The sequence below is a fragment of the Oryctolagus cuniculus genome, chromosome 5 (genome assembly GCF_964237555.1).
Source record: "Oryctolagus cuniculus chromosome 5, mOryCun1.1, whole genome shotgun sequence".
NCBI classification, from domain to species: Eukaryota; Metazoa; Chordata; class Mammalia; order Lagomorpha; family Leporidae; genus Oryctolagus; species Oryctolagus cuniculus.
In genome coordinates this window covers 17,456,088-17,472,064 of record NC_091436.1, presented here as the reverse complement: position 1 = coordinate 17,472,064, position 15,977 = coordinate 17,456,088, and the positions used below count along the sequence as shown (strand labels likewise).

General features: G+C 47.7%; 1 long non-coding RNA gene across 1 annotated transcript; it reads left to right on the top strand.

Annotated features, from left to right (window-relative positions):
- The first annotated feature begins 7 nt into the window (after positions 1–7).
- On the top strand, positions 8–11,716 carry LOC127492944 (uncharacterized). The gene is made up of 3 exons (XR_007922791.2): positions 8–207; positions 10,460–10,563; positions 10,915–11,716. It is a non-coding gene; the product is annotated as an uncharacterized lncRNA (long non-coding RNA).
- The last annotated feature ends 4,261 nt before the right edge of the window (positions 11,717–15,977 follow it).

The following is a 15,977-nucleotide window of genomic DNA, read 5'->3' as shown; positions in this document are numbered from 1 at the left end:
AGCCATGACATGAAACTTCAACTTCAGTTTCTGTGAATTGAGTTTGACTGGAAATTCTTGATGTACTTCTTAGTACTTGGTGTATTTCTTAGTATGCTTGTGCATTGTCTGTGTCTGCTCCTGCGAGTCGAGTTGTGGCAAAGCTTCAAGTTCAAGGGGACTTCCGAAAAGTGTGTGAAAAGACAGAATTAACAGAAAAAACTAAGGGTAAGTATTTGGCCTAGTTGTTAAGCTGCTGAGTAAGACTTCCACATCCCATTTGAGGGTACCTGAGTTCTGTTCTGAGTGCTGCTTCTGACTCCAGCTTCTTGCCAATGCAGACTCTGGGAGGCAGTGATGATGGCTCAAGGATTTGGGTTTCTGGATTGAGGGAGACATAGGCTGCGTTCCTGGCTCTCAGTTTTGGCCTAGTCTAGCCTGGCCATTGTGAGCATTTGGGAAATGAACCAGGATATGGGAGATCCCTCTCTTTATCTATCTGTCTCCCTGCCTCAGAAATTTAAAAAAGATAAAAATAATAAACATGAACTTTATTGCTGAGCATAGCCTTATCAAGTTCCAGATACTTTTGTAAGCCATCACACCAGCTGTTTATTCCATCTCTAAAGAATTGACAGTGTTAGGAATTTTATCATGGCAATATATTCTTTTTTACATTATTAACTGAAGAAGAATGGGTGGCTTTTAATTTTTTTAAGAGGTGGGTGTTGTAGTCCACCAGGCTAATCTGCTGCTTAGGATGACTGCACACCACATGGGAGAGGCTGGGATTGAGTCCTGCCTCTGCTTCCAATCAGGCTTCCTGCCAATGTGTCTGCGAGGCAGCAGGTAATGGCTGAAGTACTTGGGTTTCTGCCTTCCATGTGGGGGTCCTGGGTGGAATTCCTGGCTCATTGCTTTGGCCTGACCCAGGCCCGGCTGTTGCAGACATGTGGGGAGTGGATCAGTGGATGGAAGACCTCTCTCTCTCTCTCTCGCTCTCTTGTTCTCTTGCTCTCTCTTTTCCTCTCTCAGTCACTCTACCTTTTAAGTAAACAAATTAATAAAAAAAACTTTAAAAATATATACAAGGTTCATTTTTTAGTTTGGGAAACAAAGAAGTCAGAATGAGGCAAATGAGAGTGCAAGGTAAAACCCCATGATTGCCCATTGAAATTCACCAAATTCATCTTGCTTCACAGAGAAGTGAGTAGGAGCATGGTTATGGTGCAGAAAGACTGATCAAGATTCCCTGGGTGTTTTTCTGCTAAAGCTTTGGCCAATTTTTGCAAAAAACATTTTCAGACTAGCAGGTGCTATCCTCCTTTTGCTATCCAGCACGTCAACAAGTATCCCAACATACTGTTGCCTTGACCTTTGCTCTTGACCTGTCAGTTTTTGCTTTGACGTGACCACTTCTAGCACTTGGTAGCCACTGGTTTGCTTGTGCCTTGTCTTTGGGATTGTGCAGTTCTTTGAAGAAATGCTTCAGGATCTTCATCCCTCTTGGTGAAATTTTCAGCCATAAAATTGAAAGCTCTGCTCTTTGCATCTGATCTGGGTGTAACAGTTTGGGCACTCATGGAGTAGAAAGTATGCTCTATCTTAATTTTTCAAGCAGAATTGTGTGAGCTGAACCAATTGAGATTTCTATGATGCTGGCTATTGTTTCTGCTGTTAATCTTAGGTCCTTTTCAAATAGGGCATGGACTAACAATTTTTTCTTTGAAAATTGATGTGGGTGGATAGTCTGACATCTTCAACTTCATCTTATCCCTTCTTAAAACCACTTATTCATATGTCAACTGCTGCTTTCTTTGGGGGGCATCACCCCCTACATTTTTCATAAAGCACCAACACCAATGACTTTACTGCTCCACCAAAGTTTCATCCTCGATGTTTGTTCTTGCATCAATTGTAGCAGAATTCATGTTGTTTGATAGGGACTCTTTTCAAACTGATGTCTCCTCTTGCTTATCATCTCAAACTAGTTCCTATTCAGACACTTTTAGCAAGCTTATTTTGGCACAAAATTATTTAAATCCCTGCATAGTTGTTTAAATACTATGCCTTTTGCACAAACTTTTTAACGGTTCCCATACTTACTATCTGACAATAAAAGGGTGCCAATCCTCAGTCCAGGTAGCAAGGCTACTGCAGGTGGAGGCATGAGGCGAGAAAATGCACACAATGTGTGGAGAGCTGGCTGCTCTGAGCAAGGAGGGGGATCTGGAAATGGGGTAGGCAGTTTTGTAGGACATAAGCCATCACCCAGGTGTTACTGTCAAGGCACCGCTGCTCCTTCGGGCACTTGGTTTATATGAAGAGAATTCTTACCTTTGTTCTTTGTTTTCCAAGTCCATAATAAATACTTGCAGTGAGAAGTGACCTGCATTTTCTCAGATCAGGACCTGAAAATATGATAATGAAGCTAACAGGCACTTTACAACCAGGAAAACACCATCTAACCATCTGCTGTCACGCATGTCCCAAGGCAGGTAGGCTTAGGTCACGGTGGGAAAGTTGAAATGGTTAAATGGTGTCGTTGCTTCATTCTGGATCACTGTTTGCAGTTCATTCTGGAGCTGCTTATTCTTAATTTGTTCCGTCACCTTGGGTGACTTTCAGCCTGGGATAATGTCCGCAGGTGACTAGCTTGGCGAACAGGTGAATTACTCTCTCATGCGCCACTGGTCTGGGAGACTAGCCTATCCGCCCCCACCTGAAGAACTCCCTCGCTAATTCCGGTCAGCATCTGGGTGCATGGGGCCGGGGAACTAAAGATCCACGACTACCCCTGTCCTTCTTTGGTAATCAATCATCGAGACATTCTTCCAGTAAGAGAGGCACGCACCCAGGGAGGGGCAGGAACTGTGCGAGGGCGGTGAGGAAGGATGAAGCACTTCAGCGTCTTCTTAACCTCAAGTGCAGCCAGGGAGCGTGGAGTCGTGAGCACTAAAATGAGCAAAATGGTCAGGAAGCCACATGGAATGCTTTCTCGCTGCTGATTGGCCTTCGTTTACGTTTGGCGAGGGGATGAAGTCAGAATTATTTTTAAATAATGGAAACCACACCATTAAAAGGTACGGATTAAATATTCACGAGCCCCAACCCACATCCTTAGCAGCCACCTTCCCCGAGGAGCTGGGGTATTGTCTCGTCTCCCACTTCCCCGGGAGCCTGGTCTGCTGGGGCCATCTCAAGTCCCAGCCAAGCAACCCCTGCCCTCAATCGACCATCTTTGGCGCCTAAGGGCTGCCTGCCCTGTTCATTTTTCTTCTTTCTTTGAATTTCCTTTGCAAACCATTGCCACCGATTCAGGCCTCTGTAGGCTGAACTTGCCATTGTCCCCAAAGGAGCAGATTGTCACCACTTACTTTATTTCTAGGAGGAGGGCAGGAGCAGAGCAGCATGCTTAAGGTGGTGAACAGAAGCCTAGGAGTGTGTGCTGTTCTGAATCGCCCGGGGAGGTGGGGGAGAGAATTGTGTTTCCACTGACCGTGAAAGCCACCGGGAGCGGACCAACTCCCATGACCCTTCCTGCCACAATTAAAAGGGGTGAAAGATGGCTTTTAAAAGCTCAGCCTGCTAGGCAAGAGGGTGCAGGTTCCAAGAGTGCTTGTGAGTTAACAAATGATTAGACAGAATGCAAAGGTCCTACAGTATCACTTAGAACTGTTCTTTTCTTGGCAGTGAATAGCTACACCCTCTGTGGCATCCAGTACAAAATCAAAATGCAGGGCCCCTGTTCAAGGTTCAGAGTTCCATGACTTGAGAGCAAAGCATGAAAACCTAGGCACTCAGCCCTTCTGTTTGGGCTCCTGTGCACCTACCCAGGCTGCAAGTCCTTGAAAATGTAAGGTGACTTTCATGTGTCTAGTTTACACTAGCGCAGTGGGCCTACCTACTAGGAATTTGTCCTGTCTTGGCAGAGCAAGATTAAAGTGTCCTGAAATGATGTTTCATTAGCTTGTGGAGGAGTGGGCTTGCCTAGGATGGGCGTGTCTGATGGGTCCCACTGTATCTCTTCTGTGAGGTGTTCAGGGAAGAGTTGTGAAATTGTTGGAAGGATTTGATGCATTTTGGAATTATGTTACTTTGGATTGGAAAAACTGATATATGGGGTTTTGAAAATATACTTAGAAATCCCATTTCCTGCGTTGCTTTCTTGTTTTTAAAAAGCTTTATTTATTTATTTTTTAGTTATTTGAATGTCAGAGTGACGGGGGGAGGGGAGAGAAAGAGAGGGAAAGGGAGGGATGTTCCATCTGCTGGTTTAACTCCACTCCCAAATGGTTGCAACAGGCAGGGCTGGGCCAGGCCAAGACCAGGAACCAGGAACTCCATCCTGGTCTCCCATGGGGGTACAGGTCCCAAGTGCTTGGGCTGAGAAAGTGCTGCACTTCCTCCCATTGCCAGGTGTACAGTAGCCACACTCTGTAATCTCCCATTGCTTCCCTAGGCACATCAGCAGGGAGCTGGACCGGAAGCCGAGCAGCTGGGACTGGAACTGGTACTCTAATACAGAATGTCGGTGTTGTAGGCAGTGGCTTAACCCGCCACAGAGCAGTGTGGGTAGGATGAAGGTCAGTGGACGAGGCAGACCTCTCCATTTCCGAACGTCAGCATCGAAGTGGGGCCAGGCTAAGAACTCAGGGAGGCAGCAGCCCCGAGAGTGGTGAAGGGAGCTACAGAGGGGTCCTCCCGTGAACACCCGCCATGAGCTGGGAGGAGATGCAGGGGCAGACATGCAGGGAACAGACTGAGCTGCTCCGTGGGTACCCAGGCTGGCCAGCCCCTGTGCATTCCCACAGCAACCTCCAGCCTGACGCCAGCTGATTGCAACCAAGTGGCTGGTACCGGAGATGTGCGGGAAGACAGTCAAACCCCACAAGCACGTTTAAGCACAGCCGAAGGTCTTGTTGTGCCTGCTAACAATCCAGGGGACACAGTCACCCCAGGGCCTCGCTCCAGGCCAGCTGGCTGGTGCAGTATCCCATCATGTGAGAAAAGGAGTTGAACTAGGAACAATCCAGACAACAGAGCAGCCCACGTACCACCTCCACCCTCCTCCAGGGAACTCCCCACAGGAGGCTCTGCATCCTCCCGACCTGGACAGGAGCATGGCTACTGTTAGCCTGGCAACGGGACGGAGCACAGGGAATGCAGGGAGACCCCAGGCCACAGCACCCACCTCTGGGGCAGGCTGCTGCAGGAGCTGTGTGTGGCGAGGCAGCAGGAGCAGCTCTGGTGGGTTCTGATCCTCAGACACAGTCCCTTCAGACGTAGCGGAGCCCTTAGCTCCCACCAGACCCATTCGACCACTCCAAGGGGCAACACTGCAGACTCATCCTGGCGCTGCTGGAGGGCTGATGGCTGTGGGAAGCTGCAGGGCCAGGCTCAGGCCGATGTCAAGCGTGGGTGCCAAGCAGCTGGGGCAAACAGGAGCCGGGGACCAAAGGGAGCTTCCCAAGGTCCAGGGTGTGAGGCGTGGATGGTCTGCCAGTGAGCCAGAGGTCAGGCTGCTGGGACTTGGAGCAGGGGATGGGTTCAAGTGCATCAGGGCCAAGGGGTAGCTAGAGTCTAAGGGAAGTTCCACAACAAACAGCAAACAGGCTCCCAGAATTCTGCTGGGATGCAAGAGCCCTGGGACTTGGTTCTGCAGGTGCATGGGATGAAGAGGAAGCTGCCTGGGCACCCGGCCTGCTGGGGCAGCGGGGCAGCCACTCCACCTGACCACTCAGCATCGCCCAGGTTGCTGAGAATCCACCAAAGGGCAGCTTCTGCAATTCCATTAGGATTATCCAATCCACTCACTGGAATTACTTTTCCATTAGGTGACAGGTTAATCAATAATGATCCCTTAGTAATGTCTGGATAAAAGCCCTTCTTTCTTGTGGGTTGAGAGTCAGGCTCTCCGGTTTTGAAAATTCTCTCCAGCAAGTTGAAGAACCTGTTTCCAGGCAGCTGGCACCTTTAAAGACTGGAATTTCGCAGTGCAGAGCTAAGCACACATACTCCGGGCAGCCCTCTGCAGCCTTCCCTGCAGGCCTGTGGCTGAGCCCCTGAGCACTGAGCTGCAGCCAAGGGGCCCGTGTACTCCGGTGGGCGGGGCTGGCCTGGGCCCCAGTGTGGGTTCCTGTAGGGCGTAGGAACTGCTGAAGGGAGATAAGCCCGCCAGAGCCAGAGCCAAGCCGGGAGGTAATTCCTGCCCTCAGGTCAATGGGTGAGCCGGTGCTGATGCACGTGTGACGTCACGCACCTACTCTCCCCACCCACTACCCCTCCCAGCACAGAAAGGCCAAGTCTCCTTCCTTGCATCCTGGATTTTTGTTGTTGTTATTGCACAATAAAAATTAAATTTTAAAAAAGGAGAGAATTATACATGCATGTTATAGAGGTTGTTTGGGATATCTGATGCTTTCACAGTTAAAATAATTACAGAATGAAAAATGACAAACCCACCATTTCTACATGAGATTCTTCTAGGCAGGTTACTCTCTTTCCTACCCTCGGCATTGCCTTCCAGGGTGGGCAGAGCATGGGCCAGGGTGGGCCGCACGGCTGTGTTCCTGCCCAGCCTTGAGCGTCTCCTCTTATCTTTGAGGATTCTATACTCCTGGTTTCCTTTCCAGCACTTTTCAGCTGATTTTTCCTTTTATTCCAGAATAAAACTTGGGTTTAGGCTAATGGGACCCAGTGCTCAACAGACAGAAGGGAGTCTCGATTGTGTCTCTTAAAGTAACTGTGTTTATGAAGAAGAAGGTGTAGGGCAGGGCCAGCCCCGGGCTGGTTTCTCTTCTGCTACGGGGCCTGCCAGGTGCCAGGTATCTCTACATACTTAACCTGATGGCCTCGCTTGAGGCTGTCGCCGTGTGCACAGCAGAAATAGCCCTGGCCTGGAAGCGTTCACAGGATCTCAGCACTCGCCCTGTCCTGGAGCGAAACGCAGAACTCAAATTGTCCCTGTTTGAGAAGATGAGCTCTGCAGACTGTAACTTTATGGTTTAGGTTTACATTCAGTCCAAATTTTGACCTCACATTGAATTTAAGAGTGTTATTTAAATTCACATAAGATGAAATATGTTTTTTCAGAAAAATAATTTTTCTTAAAACTCAATTTTTTTAAAAAATTATTTATTTGAGAGGCATAGTTAGAGAGAGAGAGAGAGAGAGAGAGAGAGAGAGAGTCTTCCATCTGCTTGTTCACCCTCCAAATGTCTACAATGGCCGGAGCAGGGCCCATCCAAAGCCAGGAGTCAGAGCTTCTTCCAGGTCTCCCATGCAGGTACAGGGGTCCAAAGACTTGGGCCATCCTCCGATGCTTTCCCAGACGATTAGCAGAGAGCCGGATTGGAAGTGGAGCAGCTGGGACATGAACTGGTATCTGTATGGGATGCCAGTGCTGCAGGTGGAGGCTTAACCTACTACACCTCAAAGTTGGCTCCCCAACTTTTTTTTAATTGCCTGTGATAAAAAGTATGAAGCAGTTCAAAGGTCAATCAGGCAGGGTGATTGGCAAAAAACTTCAGGGAGCAGCAGTGTTCAGACTAACACATGGGGTGGGAGAGTTATTGTGTGGTTTGGATGCAACCTGGAAGATCTTGACCCAAAAGTGAGGGGTCTGAGAGGGGCTTATTCTGCTGCAGTGCCGGAGACAACGAGGGGAAGCTGGCAAGAGGACACAGCACTCAGAGGGAGGGAAATGGAGGGCTCCCGCCCTGGTGAGGAGCGAGCTCCTGCAGGAGGCACCTGCTCCACGGTGCCCATGTGGCCACCCTTCTCTCATCCTCTTCCCAGTCAGCCTGATCCAGCCAGGTTTTCACCCATGCCTCTGCACAGACACCACCCTTGGCCATGTCCTGGACTGCTTGCCTCTAAACAAATGCCCTCAGTGGGTCTCGGGCCACAGCTCCTCTGACCTCCCCGACCACTTGATCACATCTCCTTAAAACACGTGATTCCCAGGCCGCCACTTACTTCACTCTCCTTTCAGCTCACTGTCGCTCCTCCGCACTCTTTGCTGTGCTCAAGTTCTCAGCCTTTTTAAGGCAATTCTTGCCATTGGCAAGGGGTAAACGTCATCTATACCTGGGTGGTTCCCAAGCCTGCAGCTCCAGTCCCGCCTCCCCCTTGCTCCTGAGTCTCGGCCAATTTGACGTCATCTCTTGGATGTCCAGCAGGCATCTCACATTGAACTTGACAGACAGAACCTGTGGCTCCTTCCCTCTTAACCTGCCCTTACCCTGGTCTTCTCAAGTTACCCAGTAGTAACAGCATTACTCTTGAAAGAGATCAAAAAGGATGTGAAAACCTTCCGTCTTTGTGTGTGTGTCCTAAAATTTCTATCTCATTGCTATTAAAAGAATCGAAGTGTGTTTCAGTGCGGAGAAAGAGGTCCTGCCTAATCTTAGGAAATTCTAAAGTACTTGCGTAGACATTCAAGTGGTATGCTCGTATGTCGCATGAATGAATCAGAGGAGGAAGACAACACAAGTGGCCATTCTCTCTCTTCTGGGCCCCAGTCTACCTCGGTAGATGTCTACTCACGGTTCCATCTTTTAGGGACTTACACATCTCTGGCTAGATGTACCTCTTGTCTGACTTCTGCAGGTACTTCTCTGCCTAAACCCCTAGTCCTGGCCAAGCATCAGCAGTTGGCCTGGGAAACCATCCTATTGAAATAAACGCTGAAATGAAAGAGTCCAAGGGGAATGCTCAAGTCCCCTGCATACACAGGCTTTCTCTACACCAATTCAAGAGGTTCTCATTGCCCCTTGGTTCATGTTGCTTTTCAGGTGGCTCAAAACAGCCTAAGGAGCAAACACTGCCTCTGACCGACATTTGACAAAGGGCAGGGATGGAACGCTGTCAGCTTTCCCTTTCCCAGTTTTGTCAGCAAAGAGCAGAGGTCACAGGCTGAAAGATCAGTTCCCAGCCTGTCTAGATAAGCTTAAGGACAGCATCAACGTAAGAGAGTCGCTCCTGTTGCATTTAAATTCCTCCACTGCCTGTATCTTAGTATCATCTTCCGTTGGAAATCCATCCTTTTCAAACACCCCAAGCAGATCCCAATATGTAAAATGTTGGCCATGAGGGAAGGGGGTTGGGGTAGGGAACACCACAACGGGGAAGTATGACATCATTAAGGGCTATTGTCATGTATTGGCCTTTAAAAGAAAGGTCTCAAGGCGTGCTAGAACTGCAGCTTCCTTTCTGAGGTACAGGAAGGGGCGGACAGTGCATGGGTCAGGCTCCGGGGACACCAGGTGGGCGAGAAGCTGGCCGCTGCCCTCATGACTGAGGGGAGGTGAGAGCCAGACCCGAATTCTTTTTAAAATGAATCATTCATGCAGGGTACTAAAATTTAAGAACTTTCCAGTAGCATTAAAAATGCCCTTGACTCTAGAAATGTAACACTGGAAAAGGAAATGAATTATTCAACTTTCTTATTTGAAATTTGAGAGAAGGCCCTTATATGCAGGACTGTGAAACCTGCATGGAGGTGTGAGTACCGGTCCTGGCTCTGGCCAAGGTAGCCAGAAGATCATCTTCTAAGAGGCCATGCTCAGGTAAGTGGGACCAAGGCCAGGTGAGCCAGGAAACTTGAGGCACACAGACCCGGGAGTATGGGGAGCCAAAGCCATAGAGAGAAAGGAGACAAGTACCAGGTATGAAGAGTGAAGAGAAGGTGGAGAAGGAAGAGAGGACGCTGGGTCTGAACTGGGAAGGATAAGACAATGCAGATGGCAGGGTTGGGAGGGGTGGGTTGAGGCCTCCAGTGGAGAGGGAGAGTCCCGTTTTCATTTGGTTCTGGCTACATGGGGTAGGGGCAGTGGTAGAACTTAATGGAAGCTGTAGGTTTGGACTCACGATACAGGGTCAAGTATTCTGATGCTCTTTCCTGAAAGATACCTCTTCTGACACTGCCCCTACCGTTGCCATAATCTGGCATTATGAGCAGGCATCTAGCTCCATGATGAGACAGAAGGAACACTAAAACCCTCCCACACCAGTCTTTTCCTGTGACTGGTATATAATAGGCTATGTGATTTGGACCAAGTTCTATTTTGACAACTACCAATTTTGAATAAAAATTTTAAAAGGCATCTTCTTAAAGTCATCAAAGCATTGAAAATAAAAGGAAGGAAGGACCAGACCCAGATCTGTGTGCAAGCTGAAGCCCAGAGAGTTAGGAAAAGCACCAAAGTCATTTTTCTCTGAGGGCGTTTGCCAGCCCACATGAACTTGAGCTGACTTGCCTTCCTCCCGGACTGTGGAGGACAAAGAAGTCCATGCTGCAGGTGTCAGTATTTCGTGGCTTTTTACTACTGAGAAGGCGGTCAATGTGTGTGGATATACCACAGATTAATCATACATTCACCAGTTTGTGGATGTTTGGACTGTTTTTAGGTTTCTGCAATTTCAAATCAAGCTTAGACAATCAACTTTAGTGAACATAACTTTCCATTTCACCTAGGTTAATGCCTGGGGAGCCTGGGTTAAATGGAAGTGGTGTGTTTAACTTTTCAAGAAATTGCTGAAGTGTTTTCCAAAGTGGCCGTGCCGTCTTGCACCAGCAAGGTATGAGAATTCCAGTTGCTCCACGAACTCAACAGTACTTTCATATTGTCAGCTTCGTTGTCACTCTGACAGGTATACAATACTGTCTCACTAAATTCGCATTTTTGACTAATGCAAATGATTAATGGCATTGAGAATCTTTCTTAAGATTTATTTATTTATTTTAAAGGCAGAGTTATATATAGAGAGGCAGAGAGACAGATCAATCTTCTATTTGCTGGTTCACTCCCCAAATGGCCAATGGCCACAATCGCCAGGGCTGATCCAGACCGAAGCCAGGAGCCTGGAACTCCATCCGAGTCTCCTCTATGGGTGAAGGAGCCCAAATGCCATCTTCTGCTGCTTTCCCAGGTGCATTAGCAGAGAACTGGATCAGAAGTGGAGCAGCCGGTACTCAACCCAGCACTCATGGGATGCAGGTGGTGGCTTGATCCAATGAGCCAGGAGGCTGGCCCAAGGATCGTTTCATATATTTATTTGTCATCGGTATGTCTTCTTGGATGAAGTGTCTACTCAACGTGCTGACTTTTACATGGGAATGTTTGCTTACCACTGAGCTCTGTGTGATCACCACATATTCAGGATAGGAGCTCTCTCTGAGATCTGTGGTTTTGCACGTGTTTTCACAAGCTGAGGCTTATCTTTTCATCATCCAGACGCTGTCTGTTTAATGATCACAATCTTTAATGCATCAGTGTATGTGACATGCTTTTTGTATTAGCTGAGTCCCCCTTGCGTCTGCCTTGTGTTTCATCCGTGGCCAGCTCCCAGACACAGTCAGCTGTGCCGAATGCCGCTGAGAAGTCAGAAGCCTGAAGAAACGTGCCCTGGATTTACCTACGTGGAAGCAGCCGGTCTTAATGCCGAGACATGATGCAGGCTGTTGCCAGGTGGAGCAGGGTGGGCTGTGAACAGGGGGTGAGGAAATGCAGCTACCACCTGAAGACAGCTCTGGAGAAGTTTGGCTCTGAATGACAGAAGAGAGATGGAGTTGGCTGAAGGGCTCCATGTGATCCAGGTCAAAATAATCAATCACATAAACGATGATAGGAGAAGACACTGAAAAACTATGGCATGCAACACAAAAAACCTGAAATATGTTATATAAAATTGTTCAAGTACAAGCATTAAAATGCATCCACCTGCATGTGTATTGTTGAGGATTTTCAAAAAAAAACAAAACAAAACAAAACAAAACAAAAAAAACCCGAATCCTTTTATTAAAGGAAGTTCTGTGTATAACCTCTGGTTAAAAAAATCTCCCAGCTGAAGTGGGGAATGCCCTGGCAGCCCCTGTGTGAGGAGCAGCAAAGGTGGGGAGAGGTGGCACACGTGTCATTAAATGGGTACTCAGTAGTGACTTCCTCTGGAAATGCATGTAAGCCACTTGTGCAGGTGCATCATGTACAAAAGAATAAAAGATGGGGAGGAATCCGAGCCAGAAGTTAGCTGTCAGAAGAGCCCAGCCCAATCTACACATGCTGGTTCTGCACCAGCCAGTGCTGCTGGAGAGCTGAGCGTTTTGCCCCTAAGCATCCCAGTCGCAGATGCAAACAGATACGCAAGATGACACCCAAGAATCAGAGCGTCTTGAGGGAGGGGAGCCCAGGTGTTCAGGAAAGCAACTTCTCATGGTAATGAGGCCTGAGAGAGATGTCTCCTGAGAATTCTCACACTGGGGAACCAGGGTGTCACGAGCAGCGTTCTCAACAATCTCCTCTCTAGCAGATGTGGTGGTAAATTTTGTGCACCTGTTTCTTATTTTTCTCAAGCAGCTAATGGGATAACATCAAAGTGCAGTCTAATGAAAGCCAGTCTTGTGAGATCAAGGAAGTGTGCAGGGGGGTGGAGCACTTTCTAATACCCAATCACAGTCCCCTGGTGACATGGCAAACTCCCCTCCACTCCACATAACACATGTGCTTACCTGCTCTGGAAAAACCATCATCCATCGCTTTATCGATTTTCATGTATGAGAAAGGAATGTGCAGTCATTGCAAGCATACAAATGGTGGTGAAATTTGTAAGCATGAGAAGTGTAATTCCCAGTGACCCCATCCTTCACAGGTAACTGTGGATTTCAGTTCCAGTCAGTTCCAGTCTGTTCTGAGACAACTGGACACGTGTGTAGCACTTGTGGCCGCTGGCCCCGCTGGCCGTGGAGGTCACTAACATACTTGGAAGTTACTAACCTACTTCTGTCACAGAAGTGTCCTCCAAGGTACAAGGCTTCACCCACACACACGAACCTTCTGAGAGTGACAGTTGGGTAGGCAGGTGAGATGTCTTAAGCCAGACACACGGAGTTGGCTGCCTGGAAACCCCTTCAGTTCTGTCTGTGTTTACAAATGCACTGCACCGTGGCTGGGGGGCTGCCCGGTGGTGAGGGGTGAAGGTGCTGTTACTCAGCTGCCTGGGTTTGAATCCTGCTGTGTGTGTGTGTGTCCTTGGGCCACTTCTCTCTGCCTCAGTCTCCTCTCTCAAATAGGTAGAGATACACAAAGACTAAGGACATTAATAACGAAAAAGCACGAGATACCAAAATCCAAGTGTGCTTACATAAAAGGGTATCTCTCTCTCTCTTTCTCTCTCTCTCTCTCTCACACACACATACACACTCTCCTGTATACCCTCAATCATCTCTTATGCCTATCACACCTAATACAATGCCAATGCTATGTAAACCGCTGTTATGCTTATTGGTCAGGGAAAATGATAAGAAGTCTGTAGATGTTCAGCACAGACACAATTTTCTCTGTGAATAGTTTTGACCGTGGAGGGTTGAGTCCATGGTGCAGAACCCATGGAGAAGGGGGCTGATTGTATCTGCAGATTCAGAATAATCTACTCTCTGCATGCCACACACTGACTCTGACACTTCAAGCCCATCTCCCCTTCCCGCTGCTTCTGCACTGGGCCCAGGCTGAGCACACGAAGCATCAGCACCCATGTTTTTCATGGCCAATCACCTCCCAGACTGCCACATCAGGACTTCACATCCATCTGCACACCCTCTCTACACTCATGTTTTCTATTAATCAAATATAACTTTGTATGTGCTATTGAAACCAGGAATTGGGCCTCGTGTTTAAGACACCTGTGTCCCACATTCGTGTGCCAGGATCCAATTCCCAGCCCCAACTCCTGATTCCAGCTCCTGCTGATGCAGACCCTGGGAAGCAACCGGTGATGGTTCAAGTAGTGTTCTCTCTCTCTCTCTCCCCCTCCCTCCCTCTCTCTCTCTCCCTATTCTACTCTCTCTCTTTCTCTTTTTTAAAGAATATTTATTTATTTGAAAGGCAGAGATTCAGAGAGAAGGAGAGAGAGAGAAAAAGAGAGAGACAGAAGAGAGAGAAAGATCTTTCATCGATGGTTTGCTCCCCAAATAGCCTCACCAGCAGGTGCTAGGCCAGGCAGAAGCCAAGAATGAGGAGCTTCTTCCGGGTCTCCTATGTGAGTGCAGGAGCCCGAGCACTTGGACCATCCTCTGTTCCTTTCCCAGGTGCATTAGCAGGGAGCTGGATCGGAAGTGGAGCAGCTGGGACTCAAGCTGGTGCCCATATGGGATGCTGTCACTGCAGGTAGAGGCTTAACCTTCTATAGTACCGTGCTAGCCCCCTCTCTCTTCCTCTTGAATAACTTTCTTTAAAAAGAGTACTTTTATTCTATTATGAAAATTGTTATTTAAACATTTTTAACTTATTTATCTGAAAGAGAGGAAGAGAGAGCTTCCATTTGCTAGTTCACTCCCCGAATGCCTGAAATGACCAGGCTGGGCCAGGCTGTAGCAACATGGCTGGCAAGGACCCAAGTACTTGAGCCATCACCTACTGCCTCCCAGGTGCACATTAACAGGAAGCTGGAGTCAGGAGTGGAGCCAGGACTTGAATCCACCCAGTCACTTTAAGATGTGCACATCTCAACTGGTGGCTAATGCACTAGTCCAAACACTTATCCCCCCACCATTACTATTTCTTTGGATGAACTTATGAGAGATTAGAAAATAGCTTAAGAAATGGTTACTATTGACACATTTGTCATAGATCAAATACTTTGGGTAGTAGAGCATGGACATTATGCATTATATTTTACTAAATTTAATTACTATGTGAATTCTTTAAATTTCCAGTGTCGCTTGAAAATAGATTCCAAGTTGCTTGACAAATGCCACCTAACGTAAGAAAAACGCTCCCTGAGTGCGCCTGTCCGGACAGAGGAGCTCTTCAGGCAAACCCCAACTCCGCGACAGCGTCCTTGGCTCTTTTCCAAACCAGCTACTGAGTCAGCTTGATTGTTTTTTGGTGGAGGAAGACTCCACAATAACCATCTTTATTCACCTGCAGAAGCACATTCTAGAAACTTCCAAGTGAGTGCTGACAAACAATGATCTTTTCATGCTCTGGGTGGGTTTCCCCAGAGCCCACTGCCAGGTGCTCCAGAAAGAGCAAAGGCACCATAAATGTCCCTAAGTACACACATTGAGCCAACGTATTTCTTCTGGGAGCTTCTGCTGAGCTACGATGGCCACGTACTTTGTAACCTGAAACATGGAGCAGTTTTGCTCTCATAACTAGCTCTGGTTATAGAATTCTTGTCCAGAAATTGCCAGTATGCATATGCAAGTCTGATTCTCAGTAAATATGCTCCAACTCTGCTACATAAAATACCTTGAACTAATGTTTATTTTGCATCTTTTTTATGGTCTGAAATATGGCAATTCCTCCATATGCTCTAAAGCTAAGATAACTCTGTTGAGTCTAAATAATATATTTACTCGTCTTCAGGGTGTGAGATGAAAACACAGTTTCATCTGTTCCTTTGTGAGACAGCATTAGAATTTTTCATCAGTCAGGGGATTAAATGCATGAACAAACACAAAAAGTAAAATCTTGTGGGAGCTGTCATTTTGATAGCTAATTGGTGGCTTCAAAACAGCAAAGGAGGGGCCAGCATTGTAGTACTGCTTAGCCACTGCCTGCAATGCTGACGTTCCATAAGAGCATCAGTTGGGGTCCTGGCTACCTCAGTTCTGATCCTCCACCTGCTAATGTACCTTGGAAAGCAGCAAAAGATGGTCCAAGTGTTTGGGCCCCTGCCACGCACATAGGAGGCCCAAATAGGGTCCTGGCTTCCTCCTGGCCCAGCTCCAGCCATTGCAGGCATTTGGGGAATGAACCAGAGGAAGAAGATATTCTCAATCTCTCTCTCCCTCCCTCTCGCTCTCCCTCTCCCTCTCTCCCTCCCTCTCCCTCTCCCTCTCCCTCTCCCTCTCCCTCTCTCTCTGTGTGTGTATGTGTGTATCTCTGCCTTTCAAGTAAATACATCTTTTTTAACTTTTATTTAATAGATAGAAATTTCCAAAGTGCAACTTTTGGATTACAGCGGCTTTTTCCCTCCATAACCACCCTCCACCC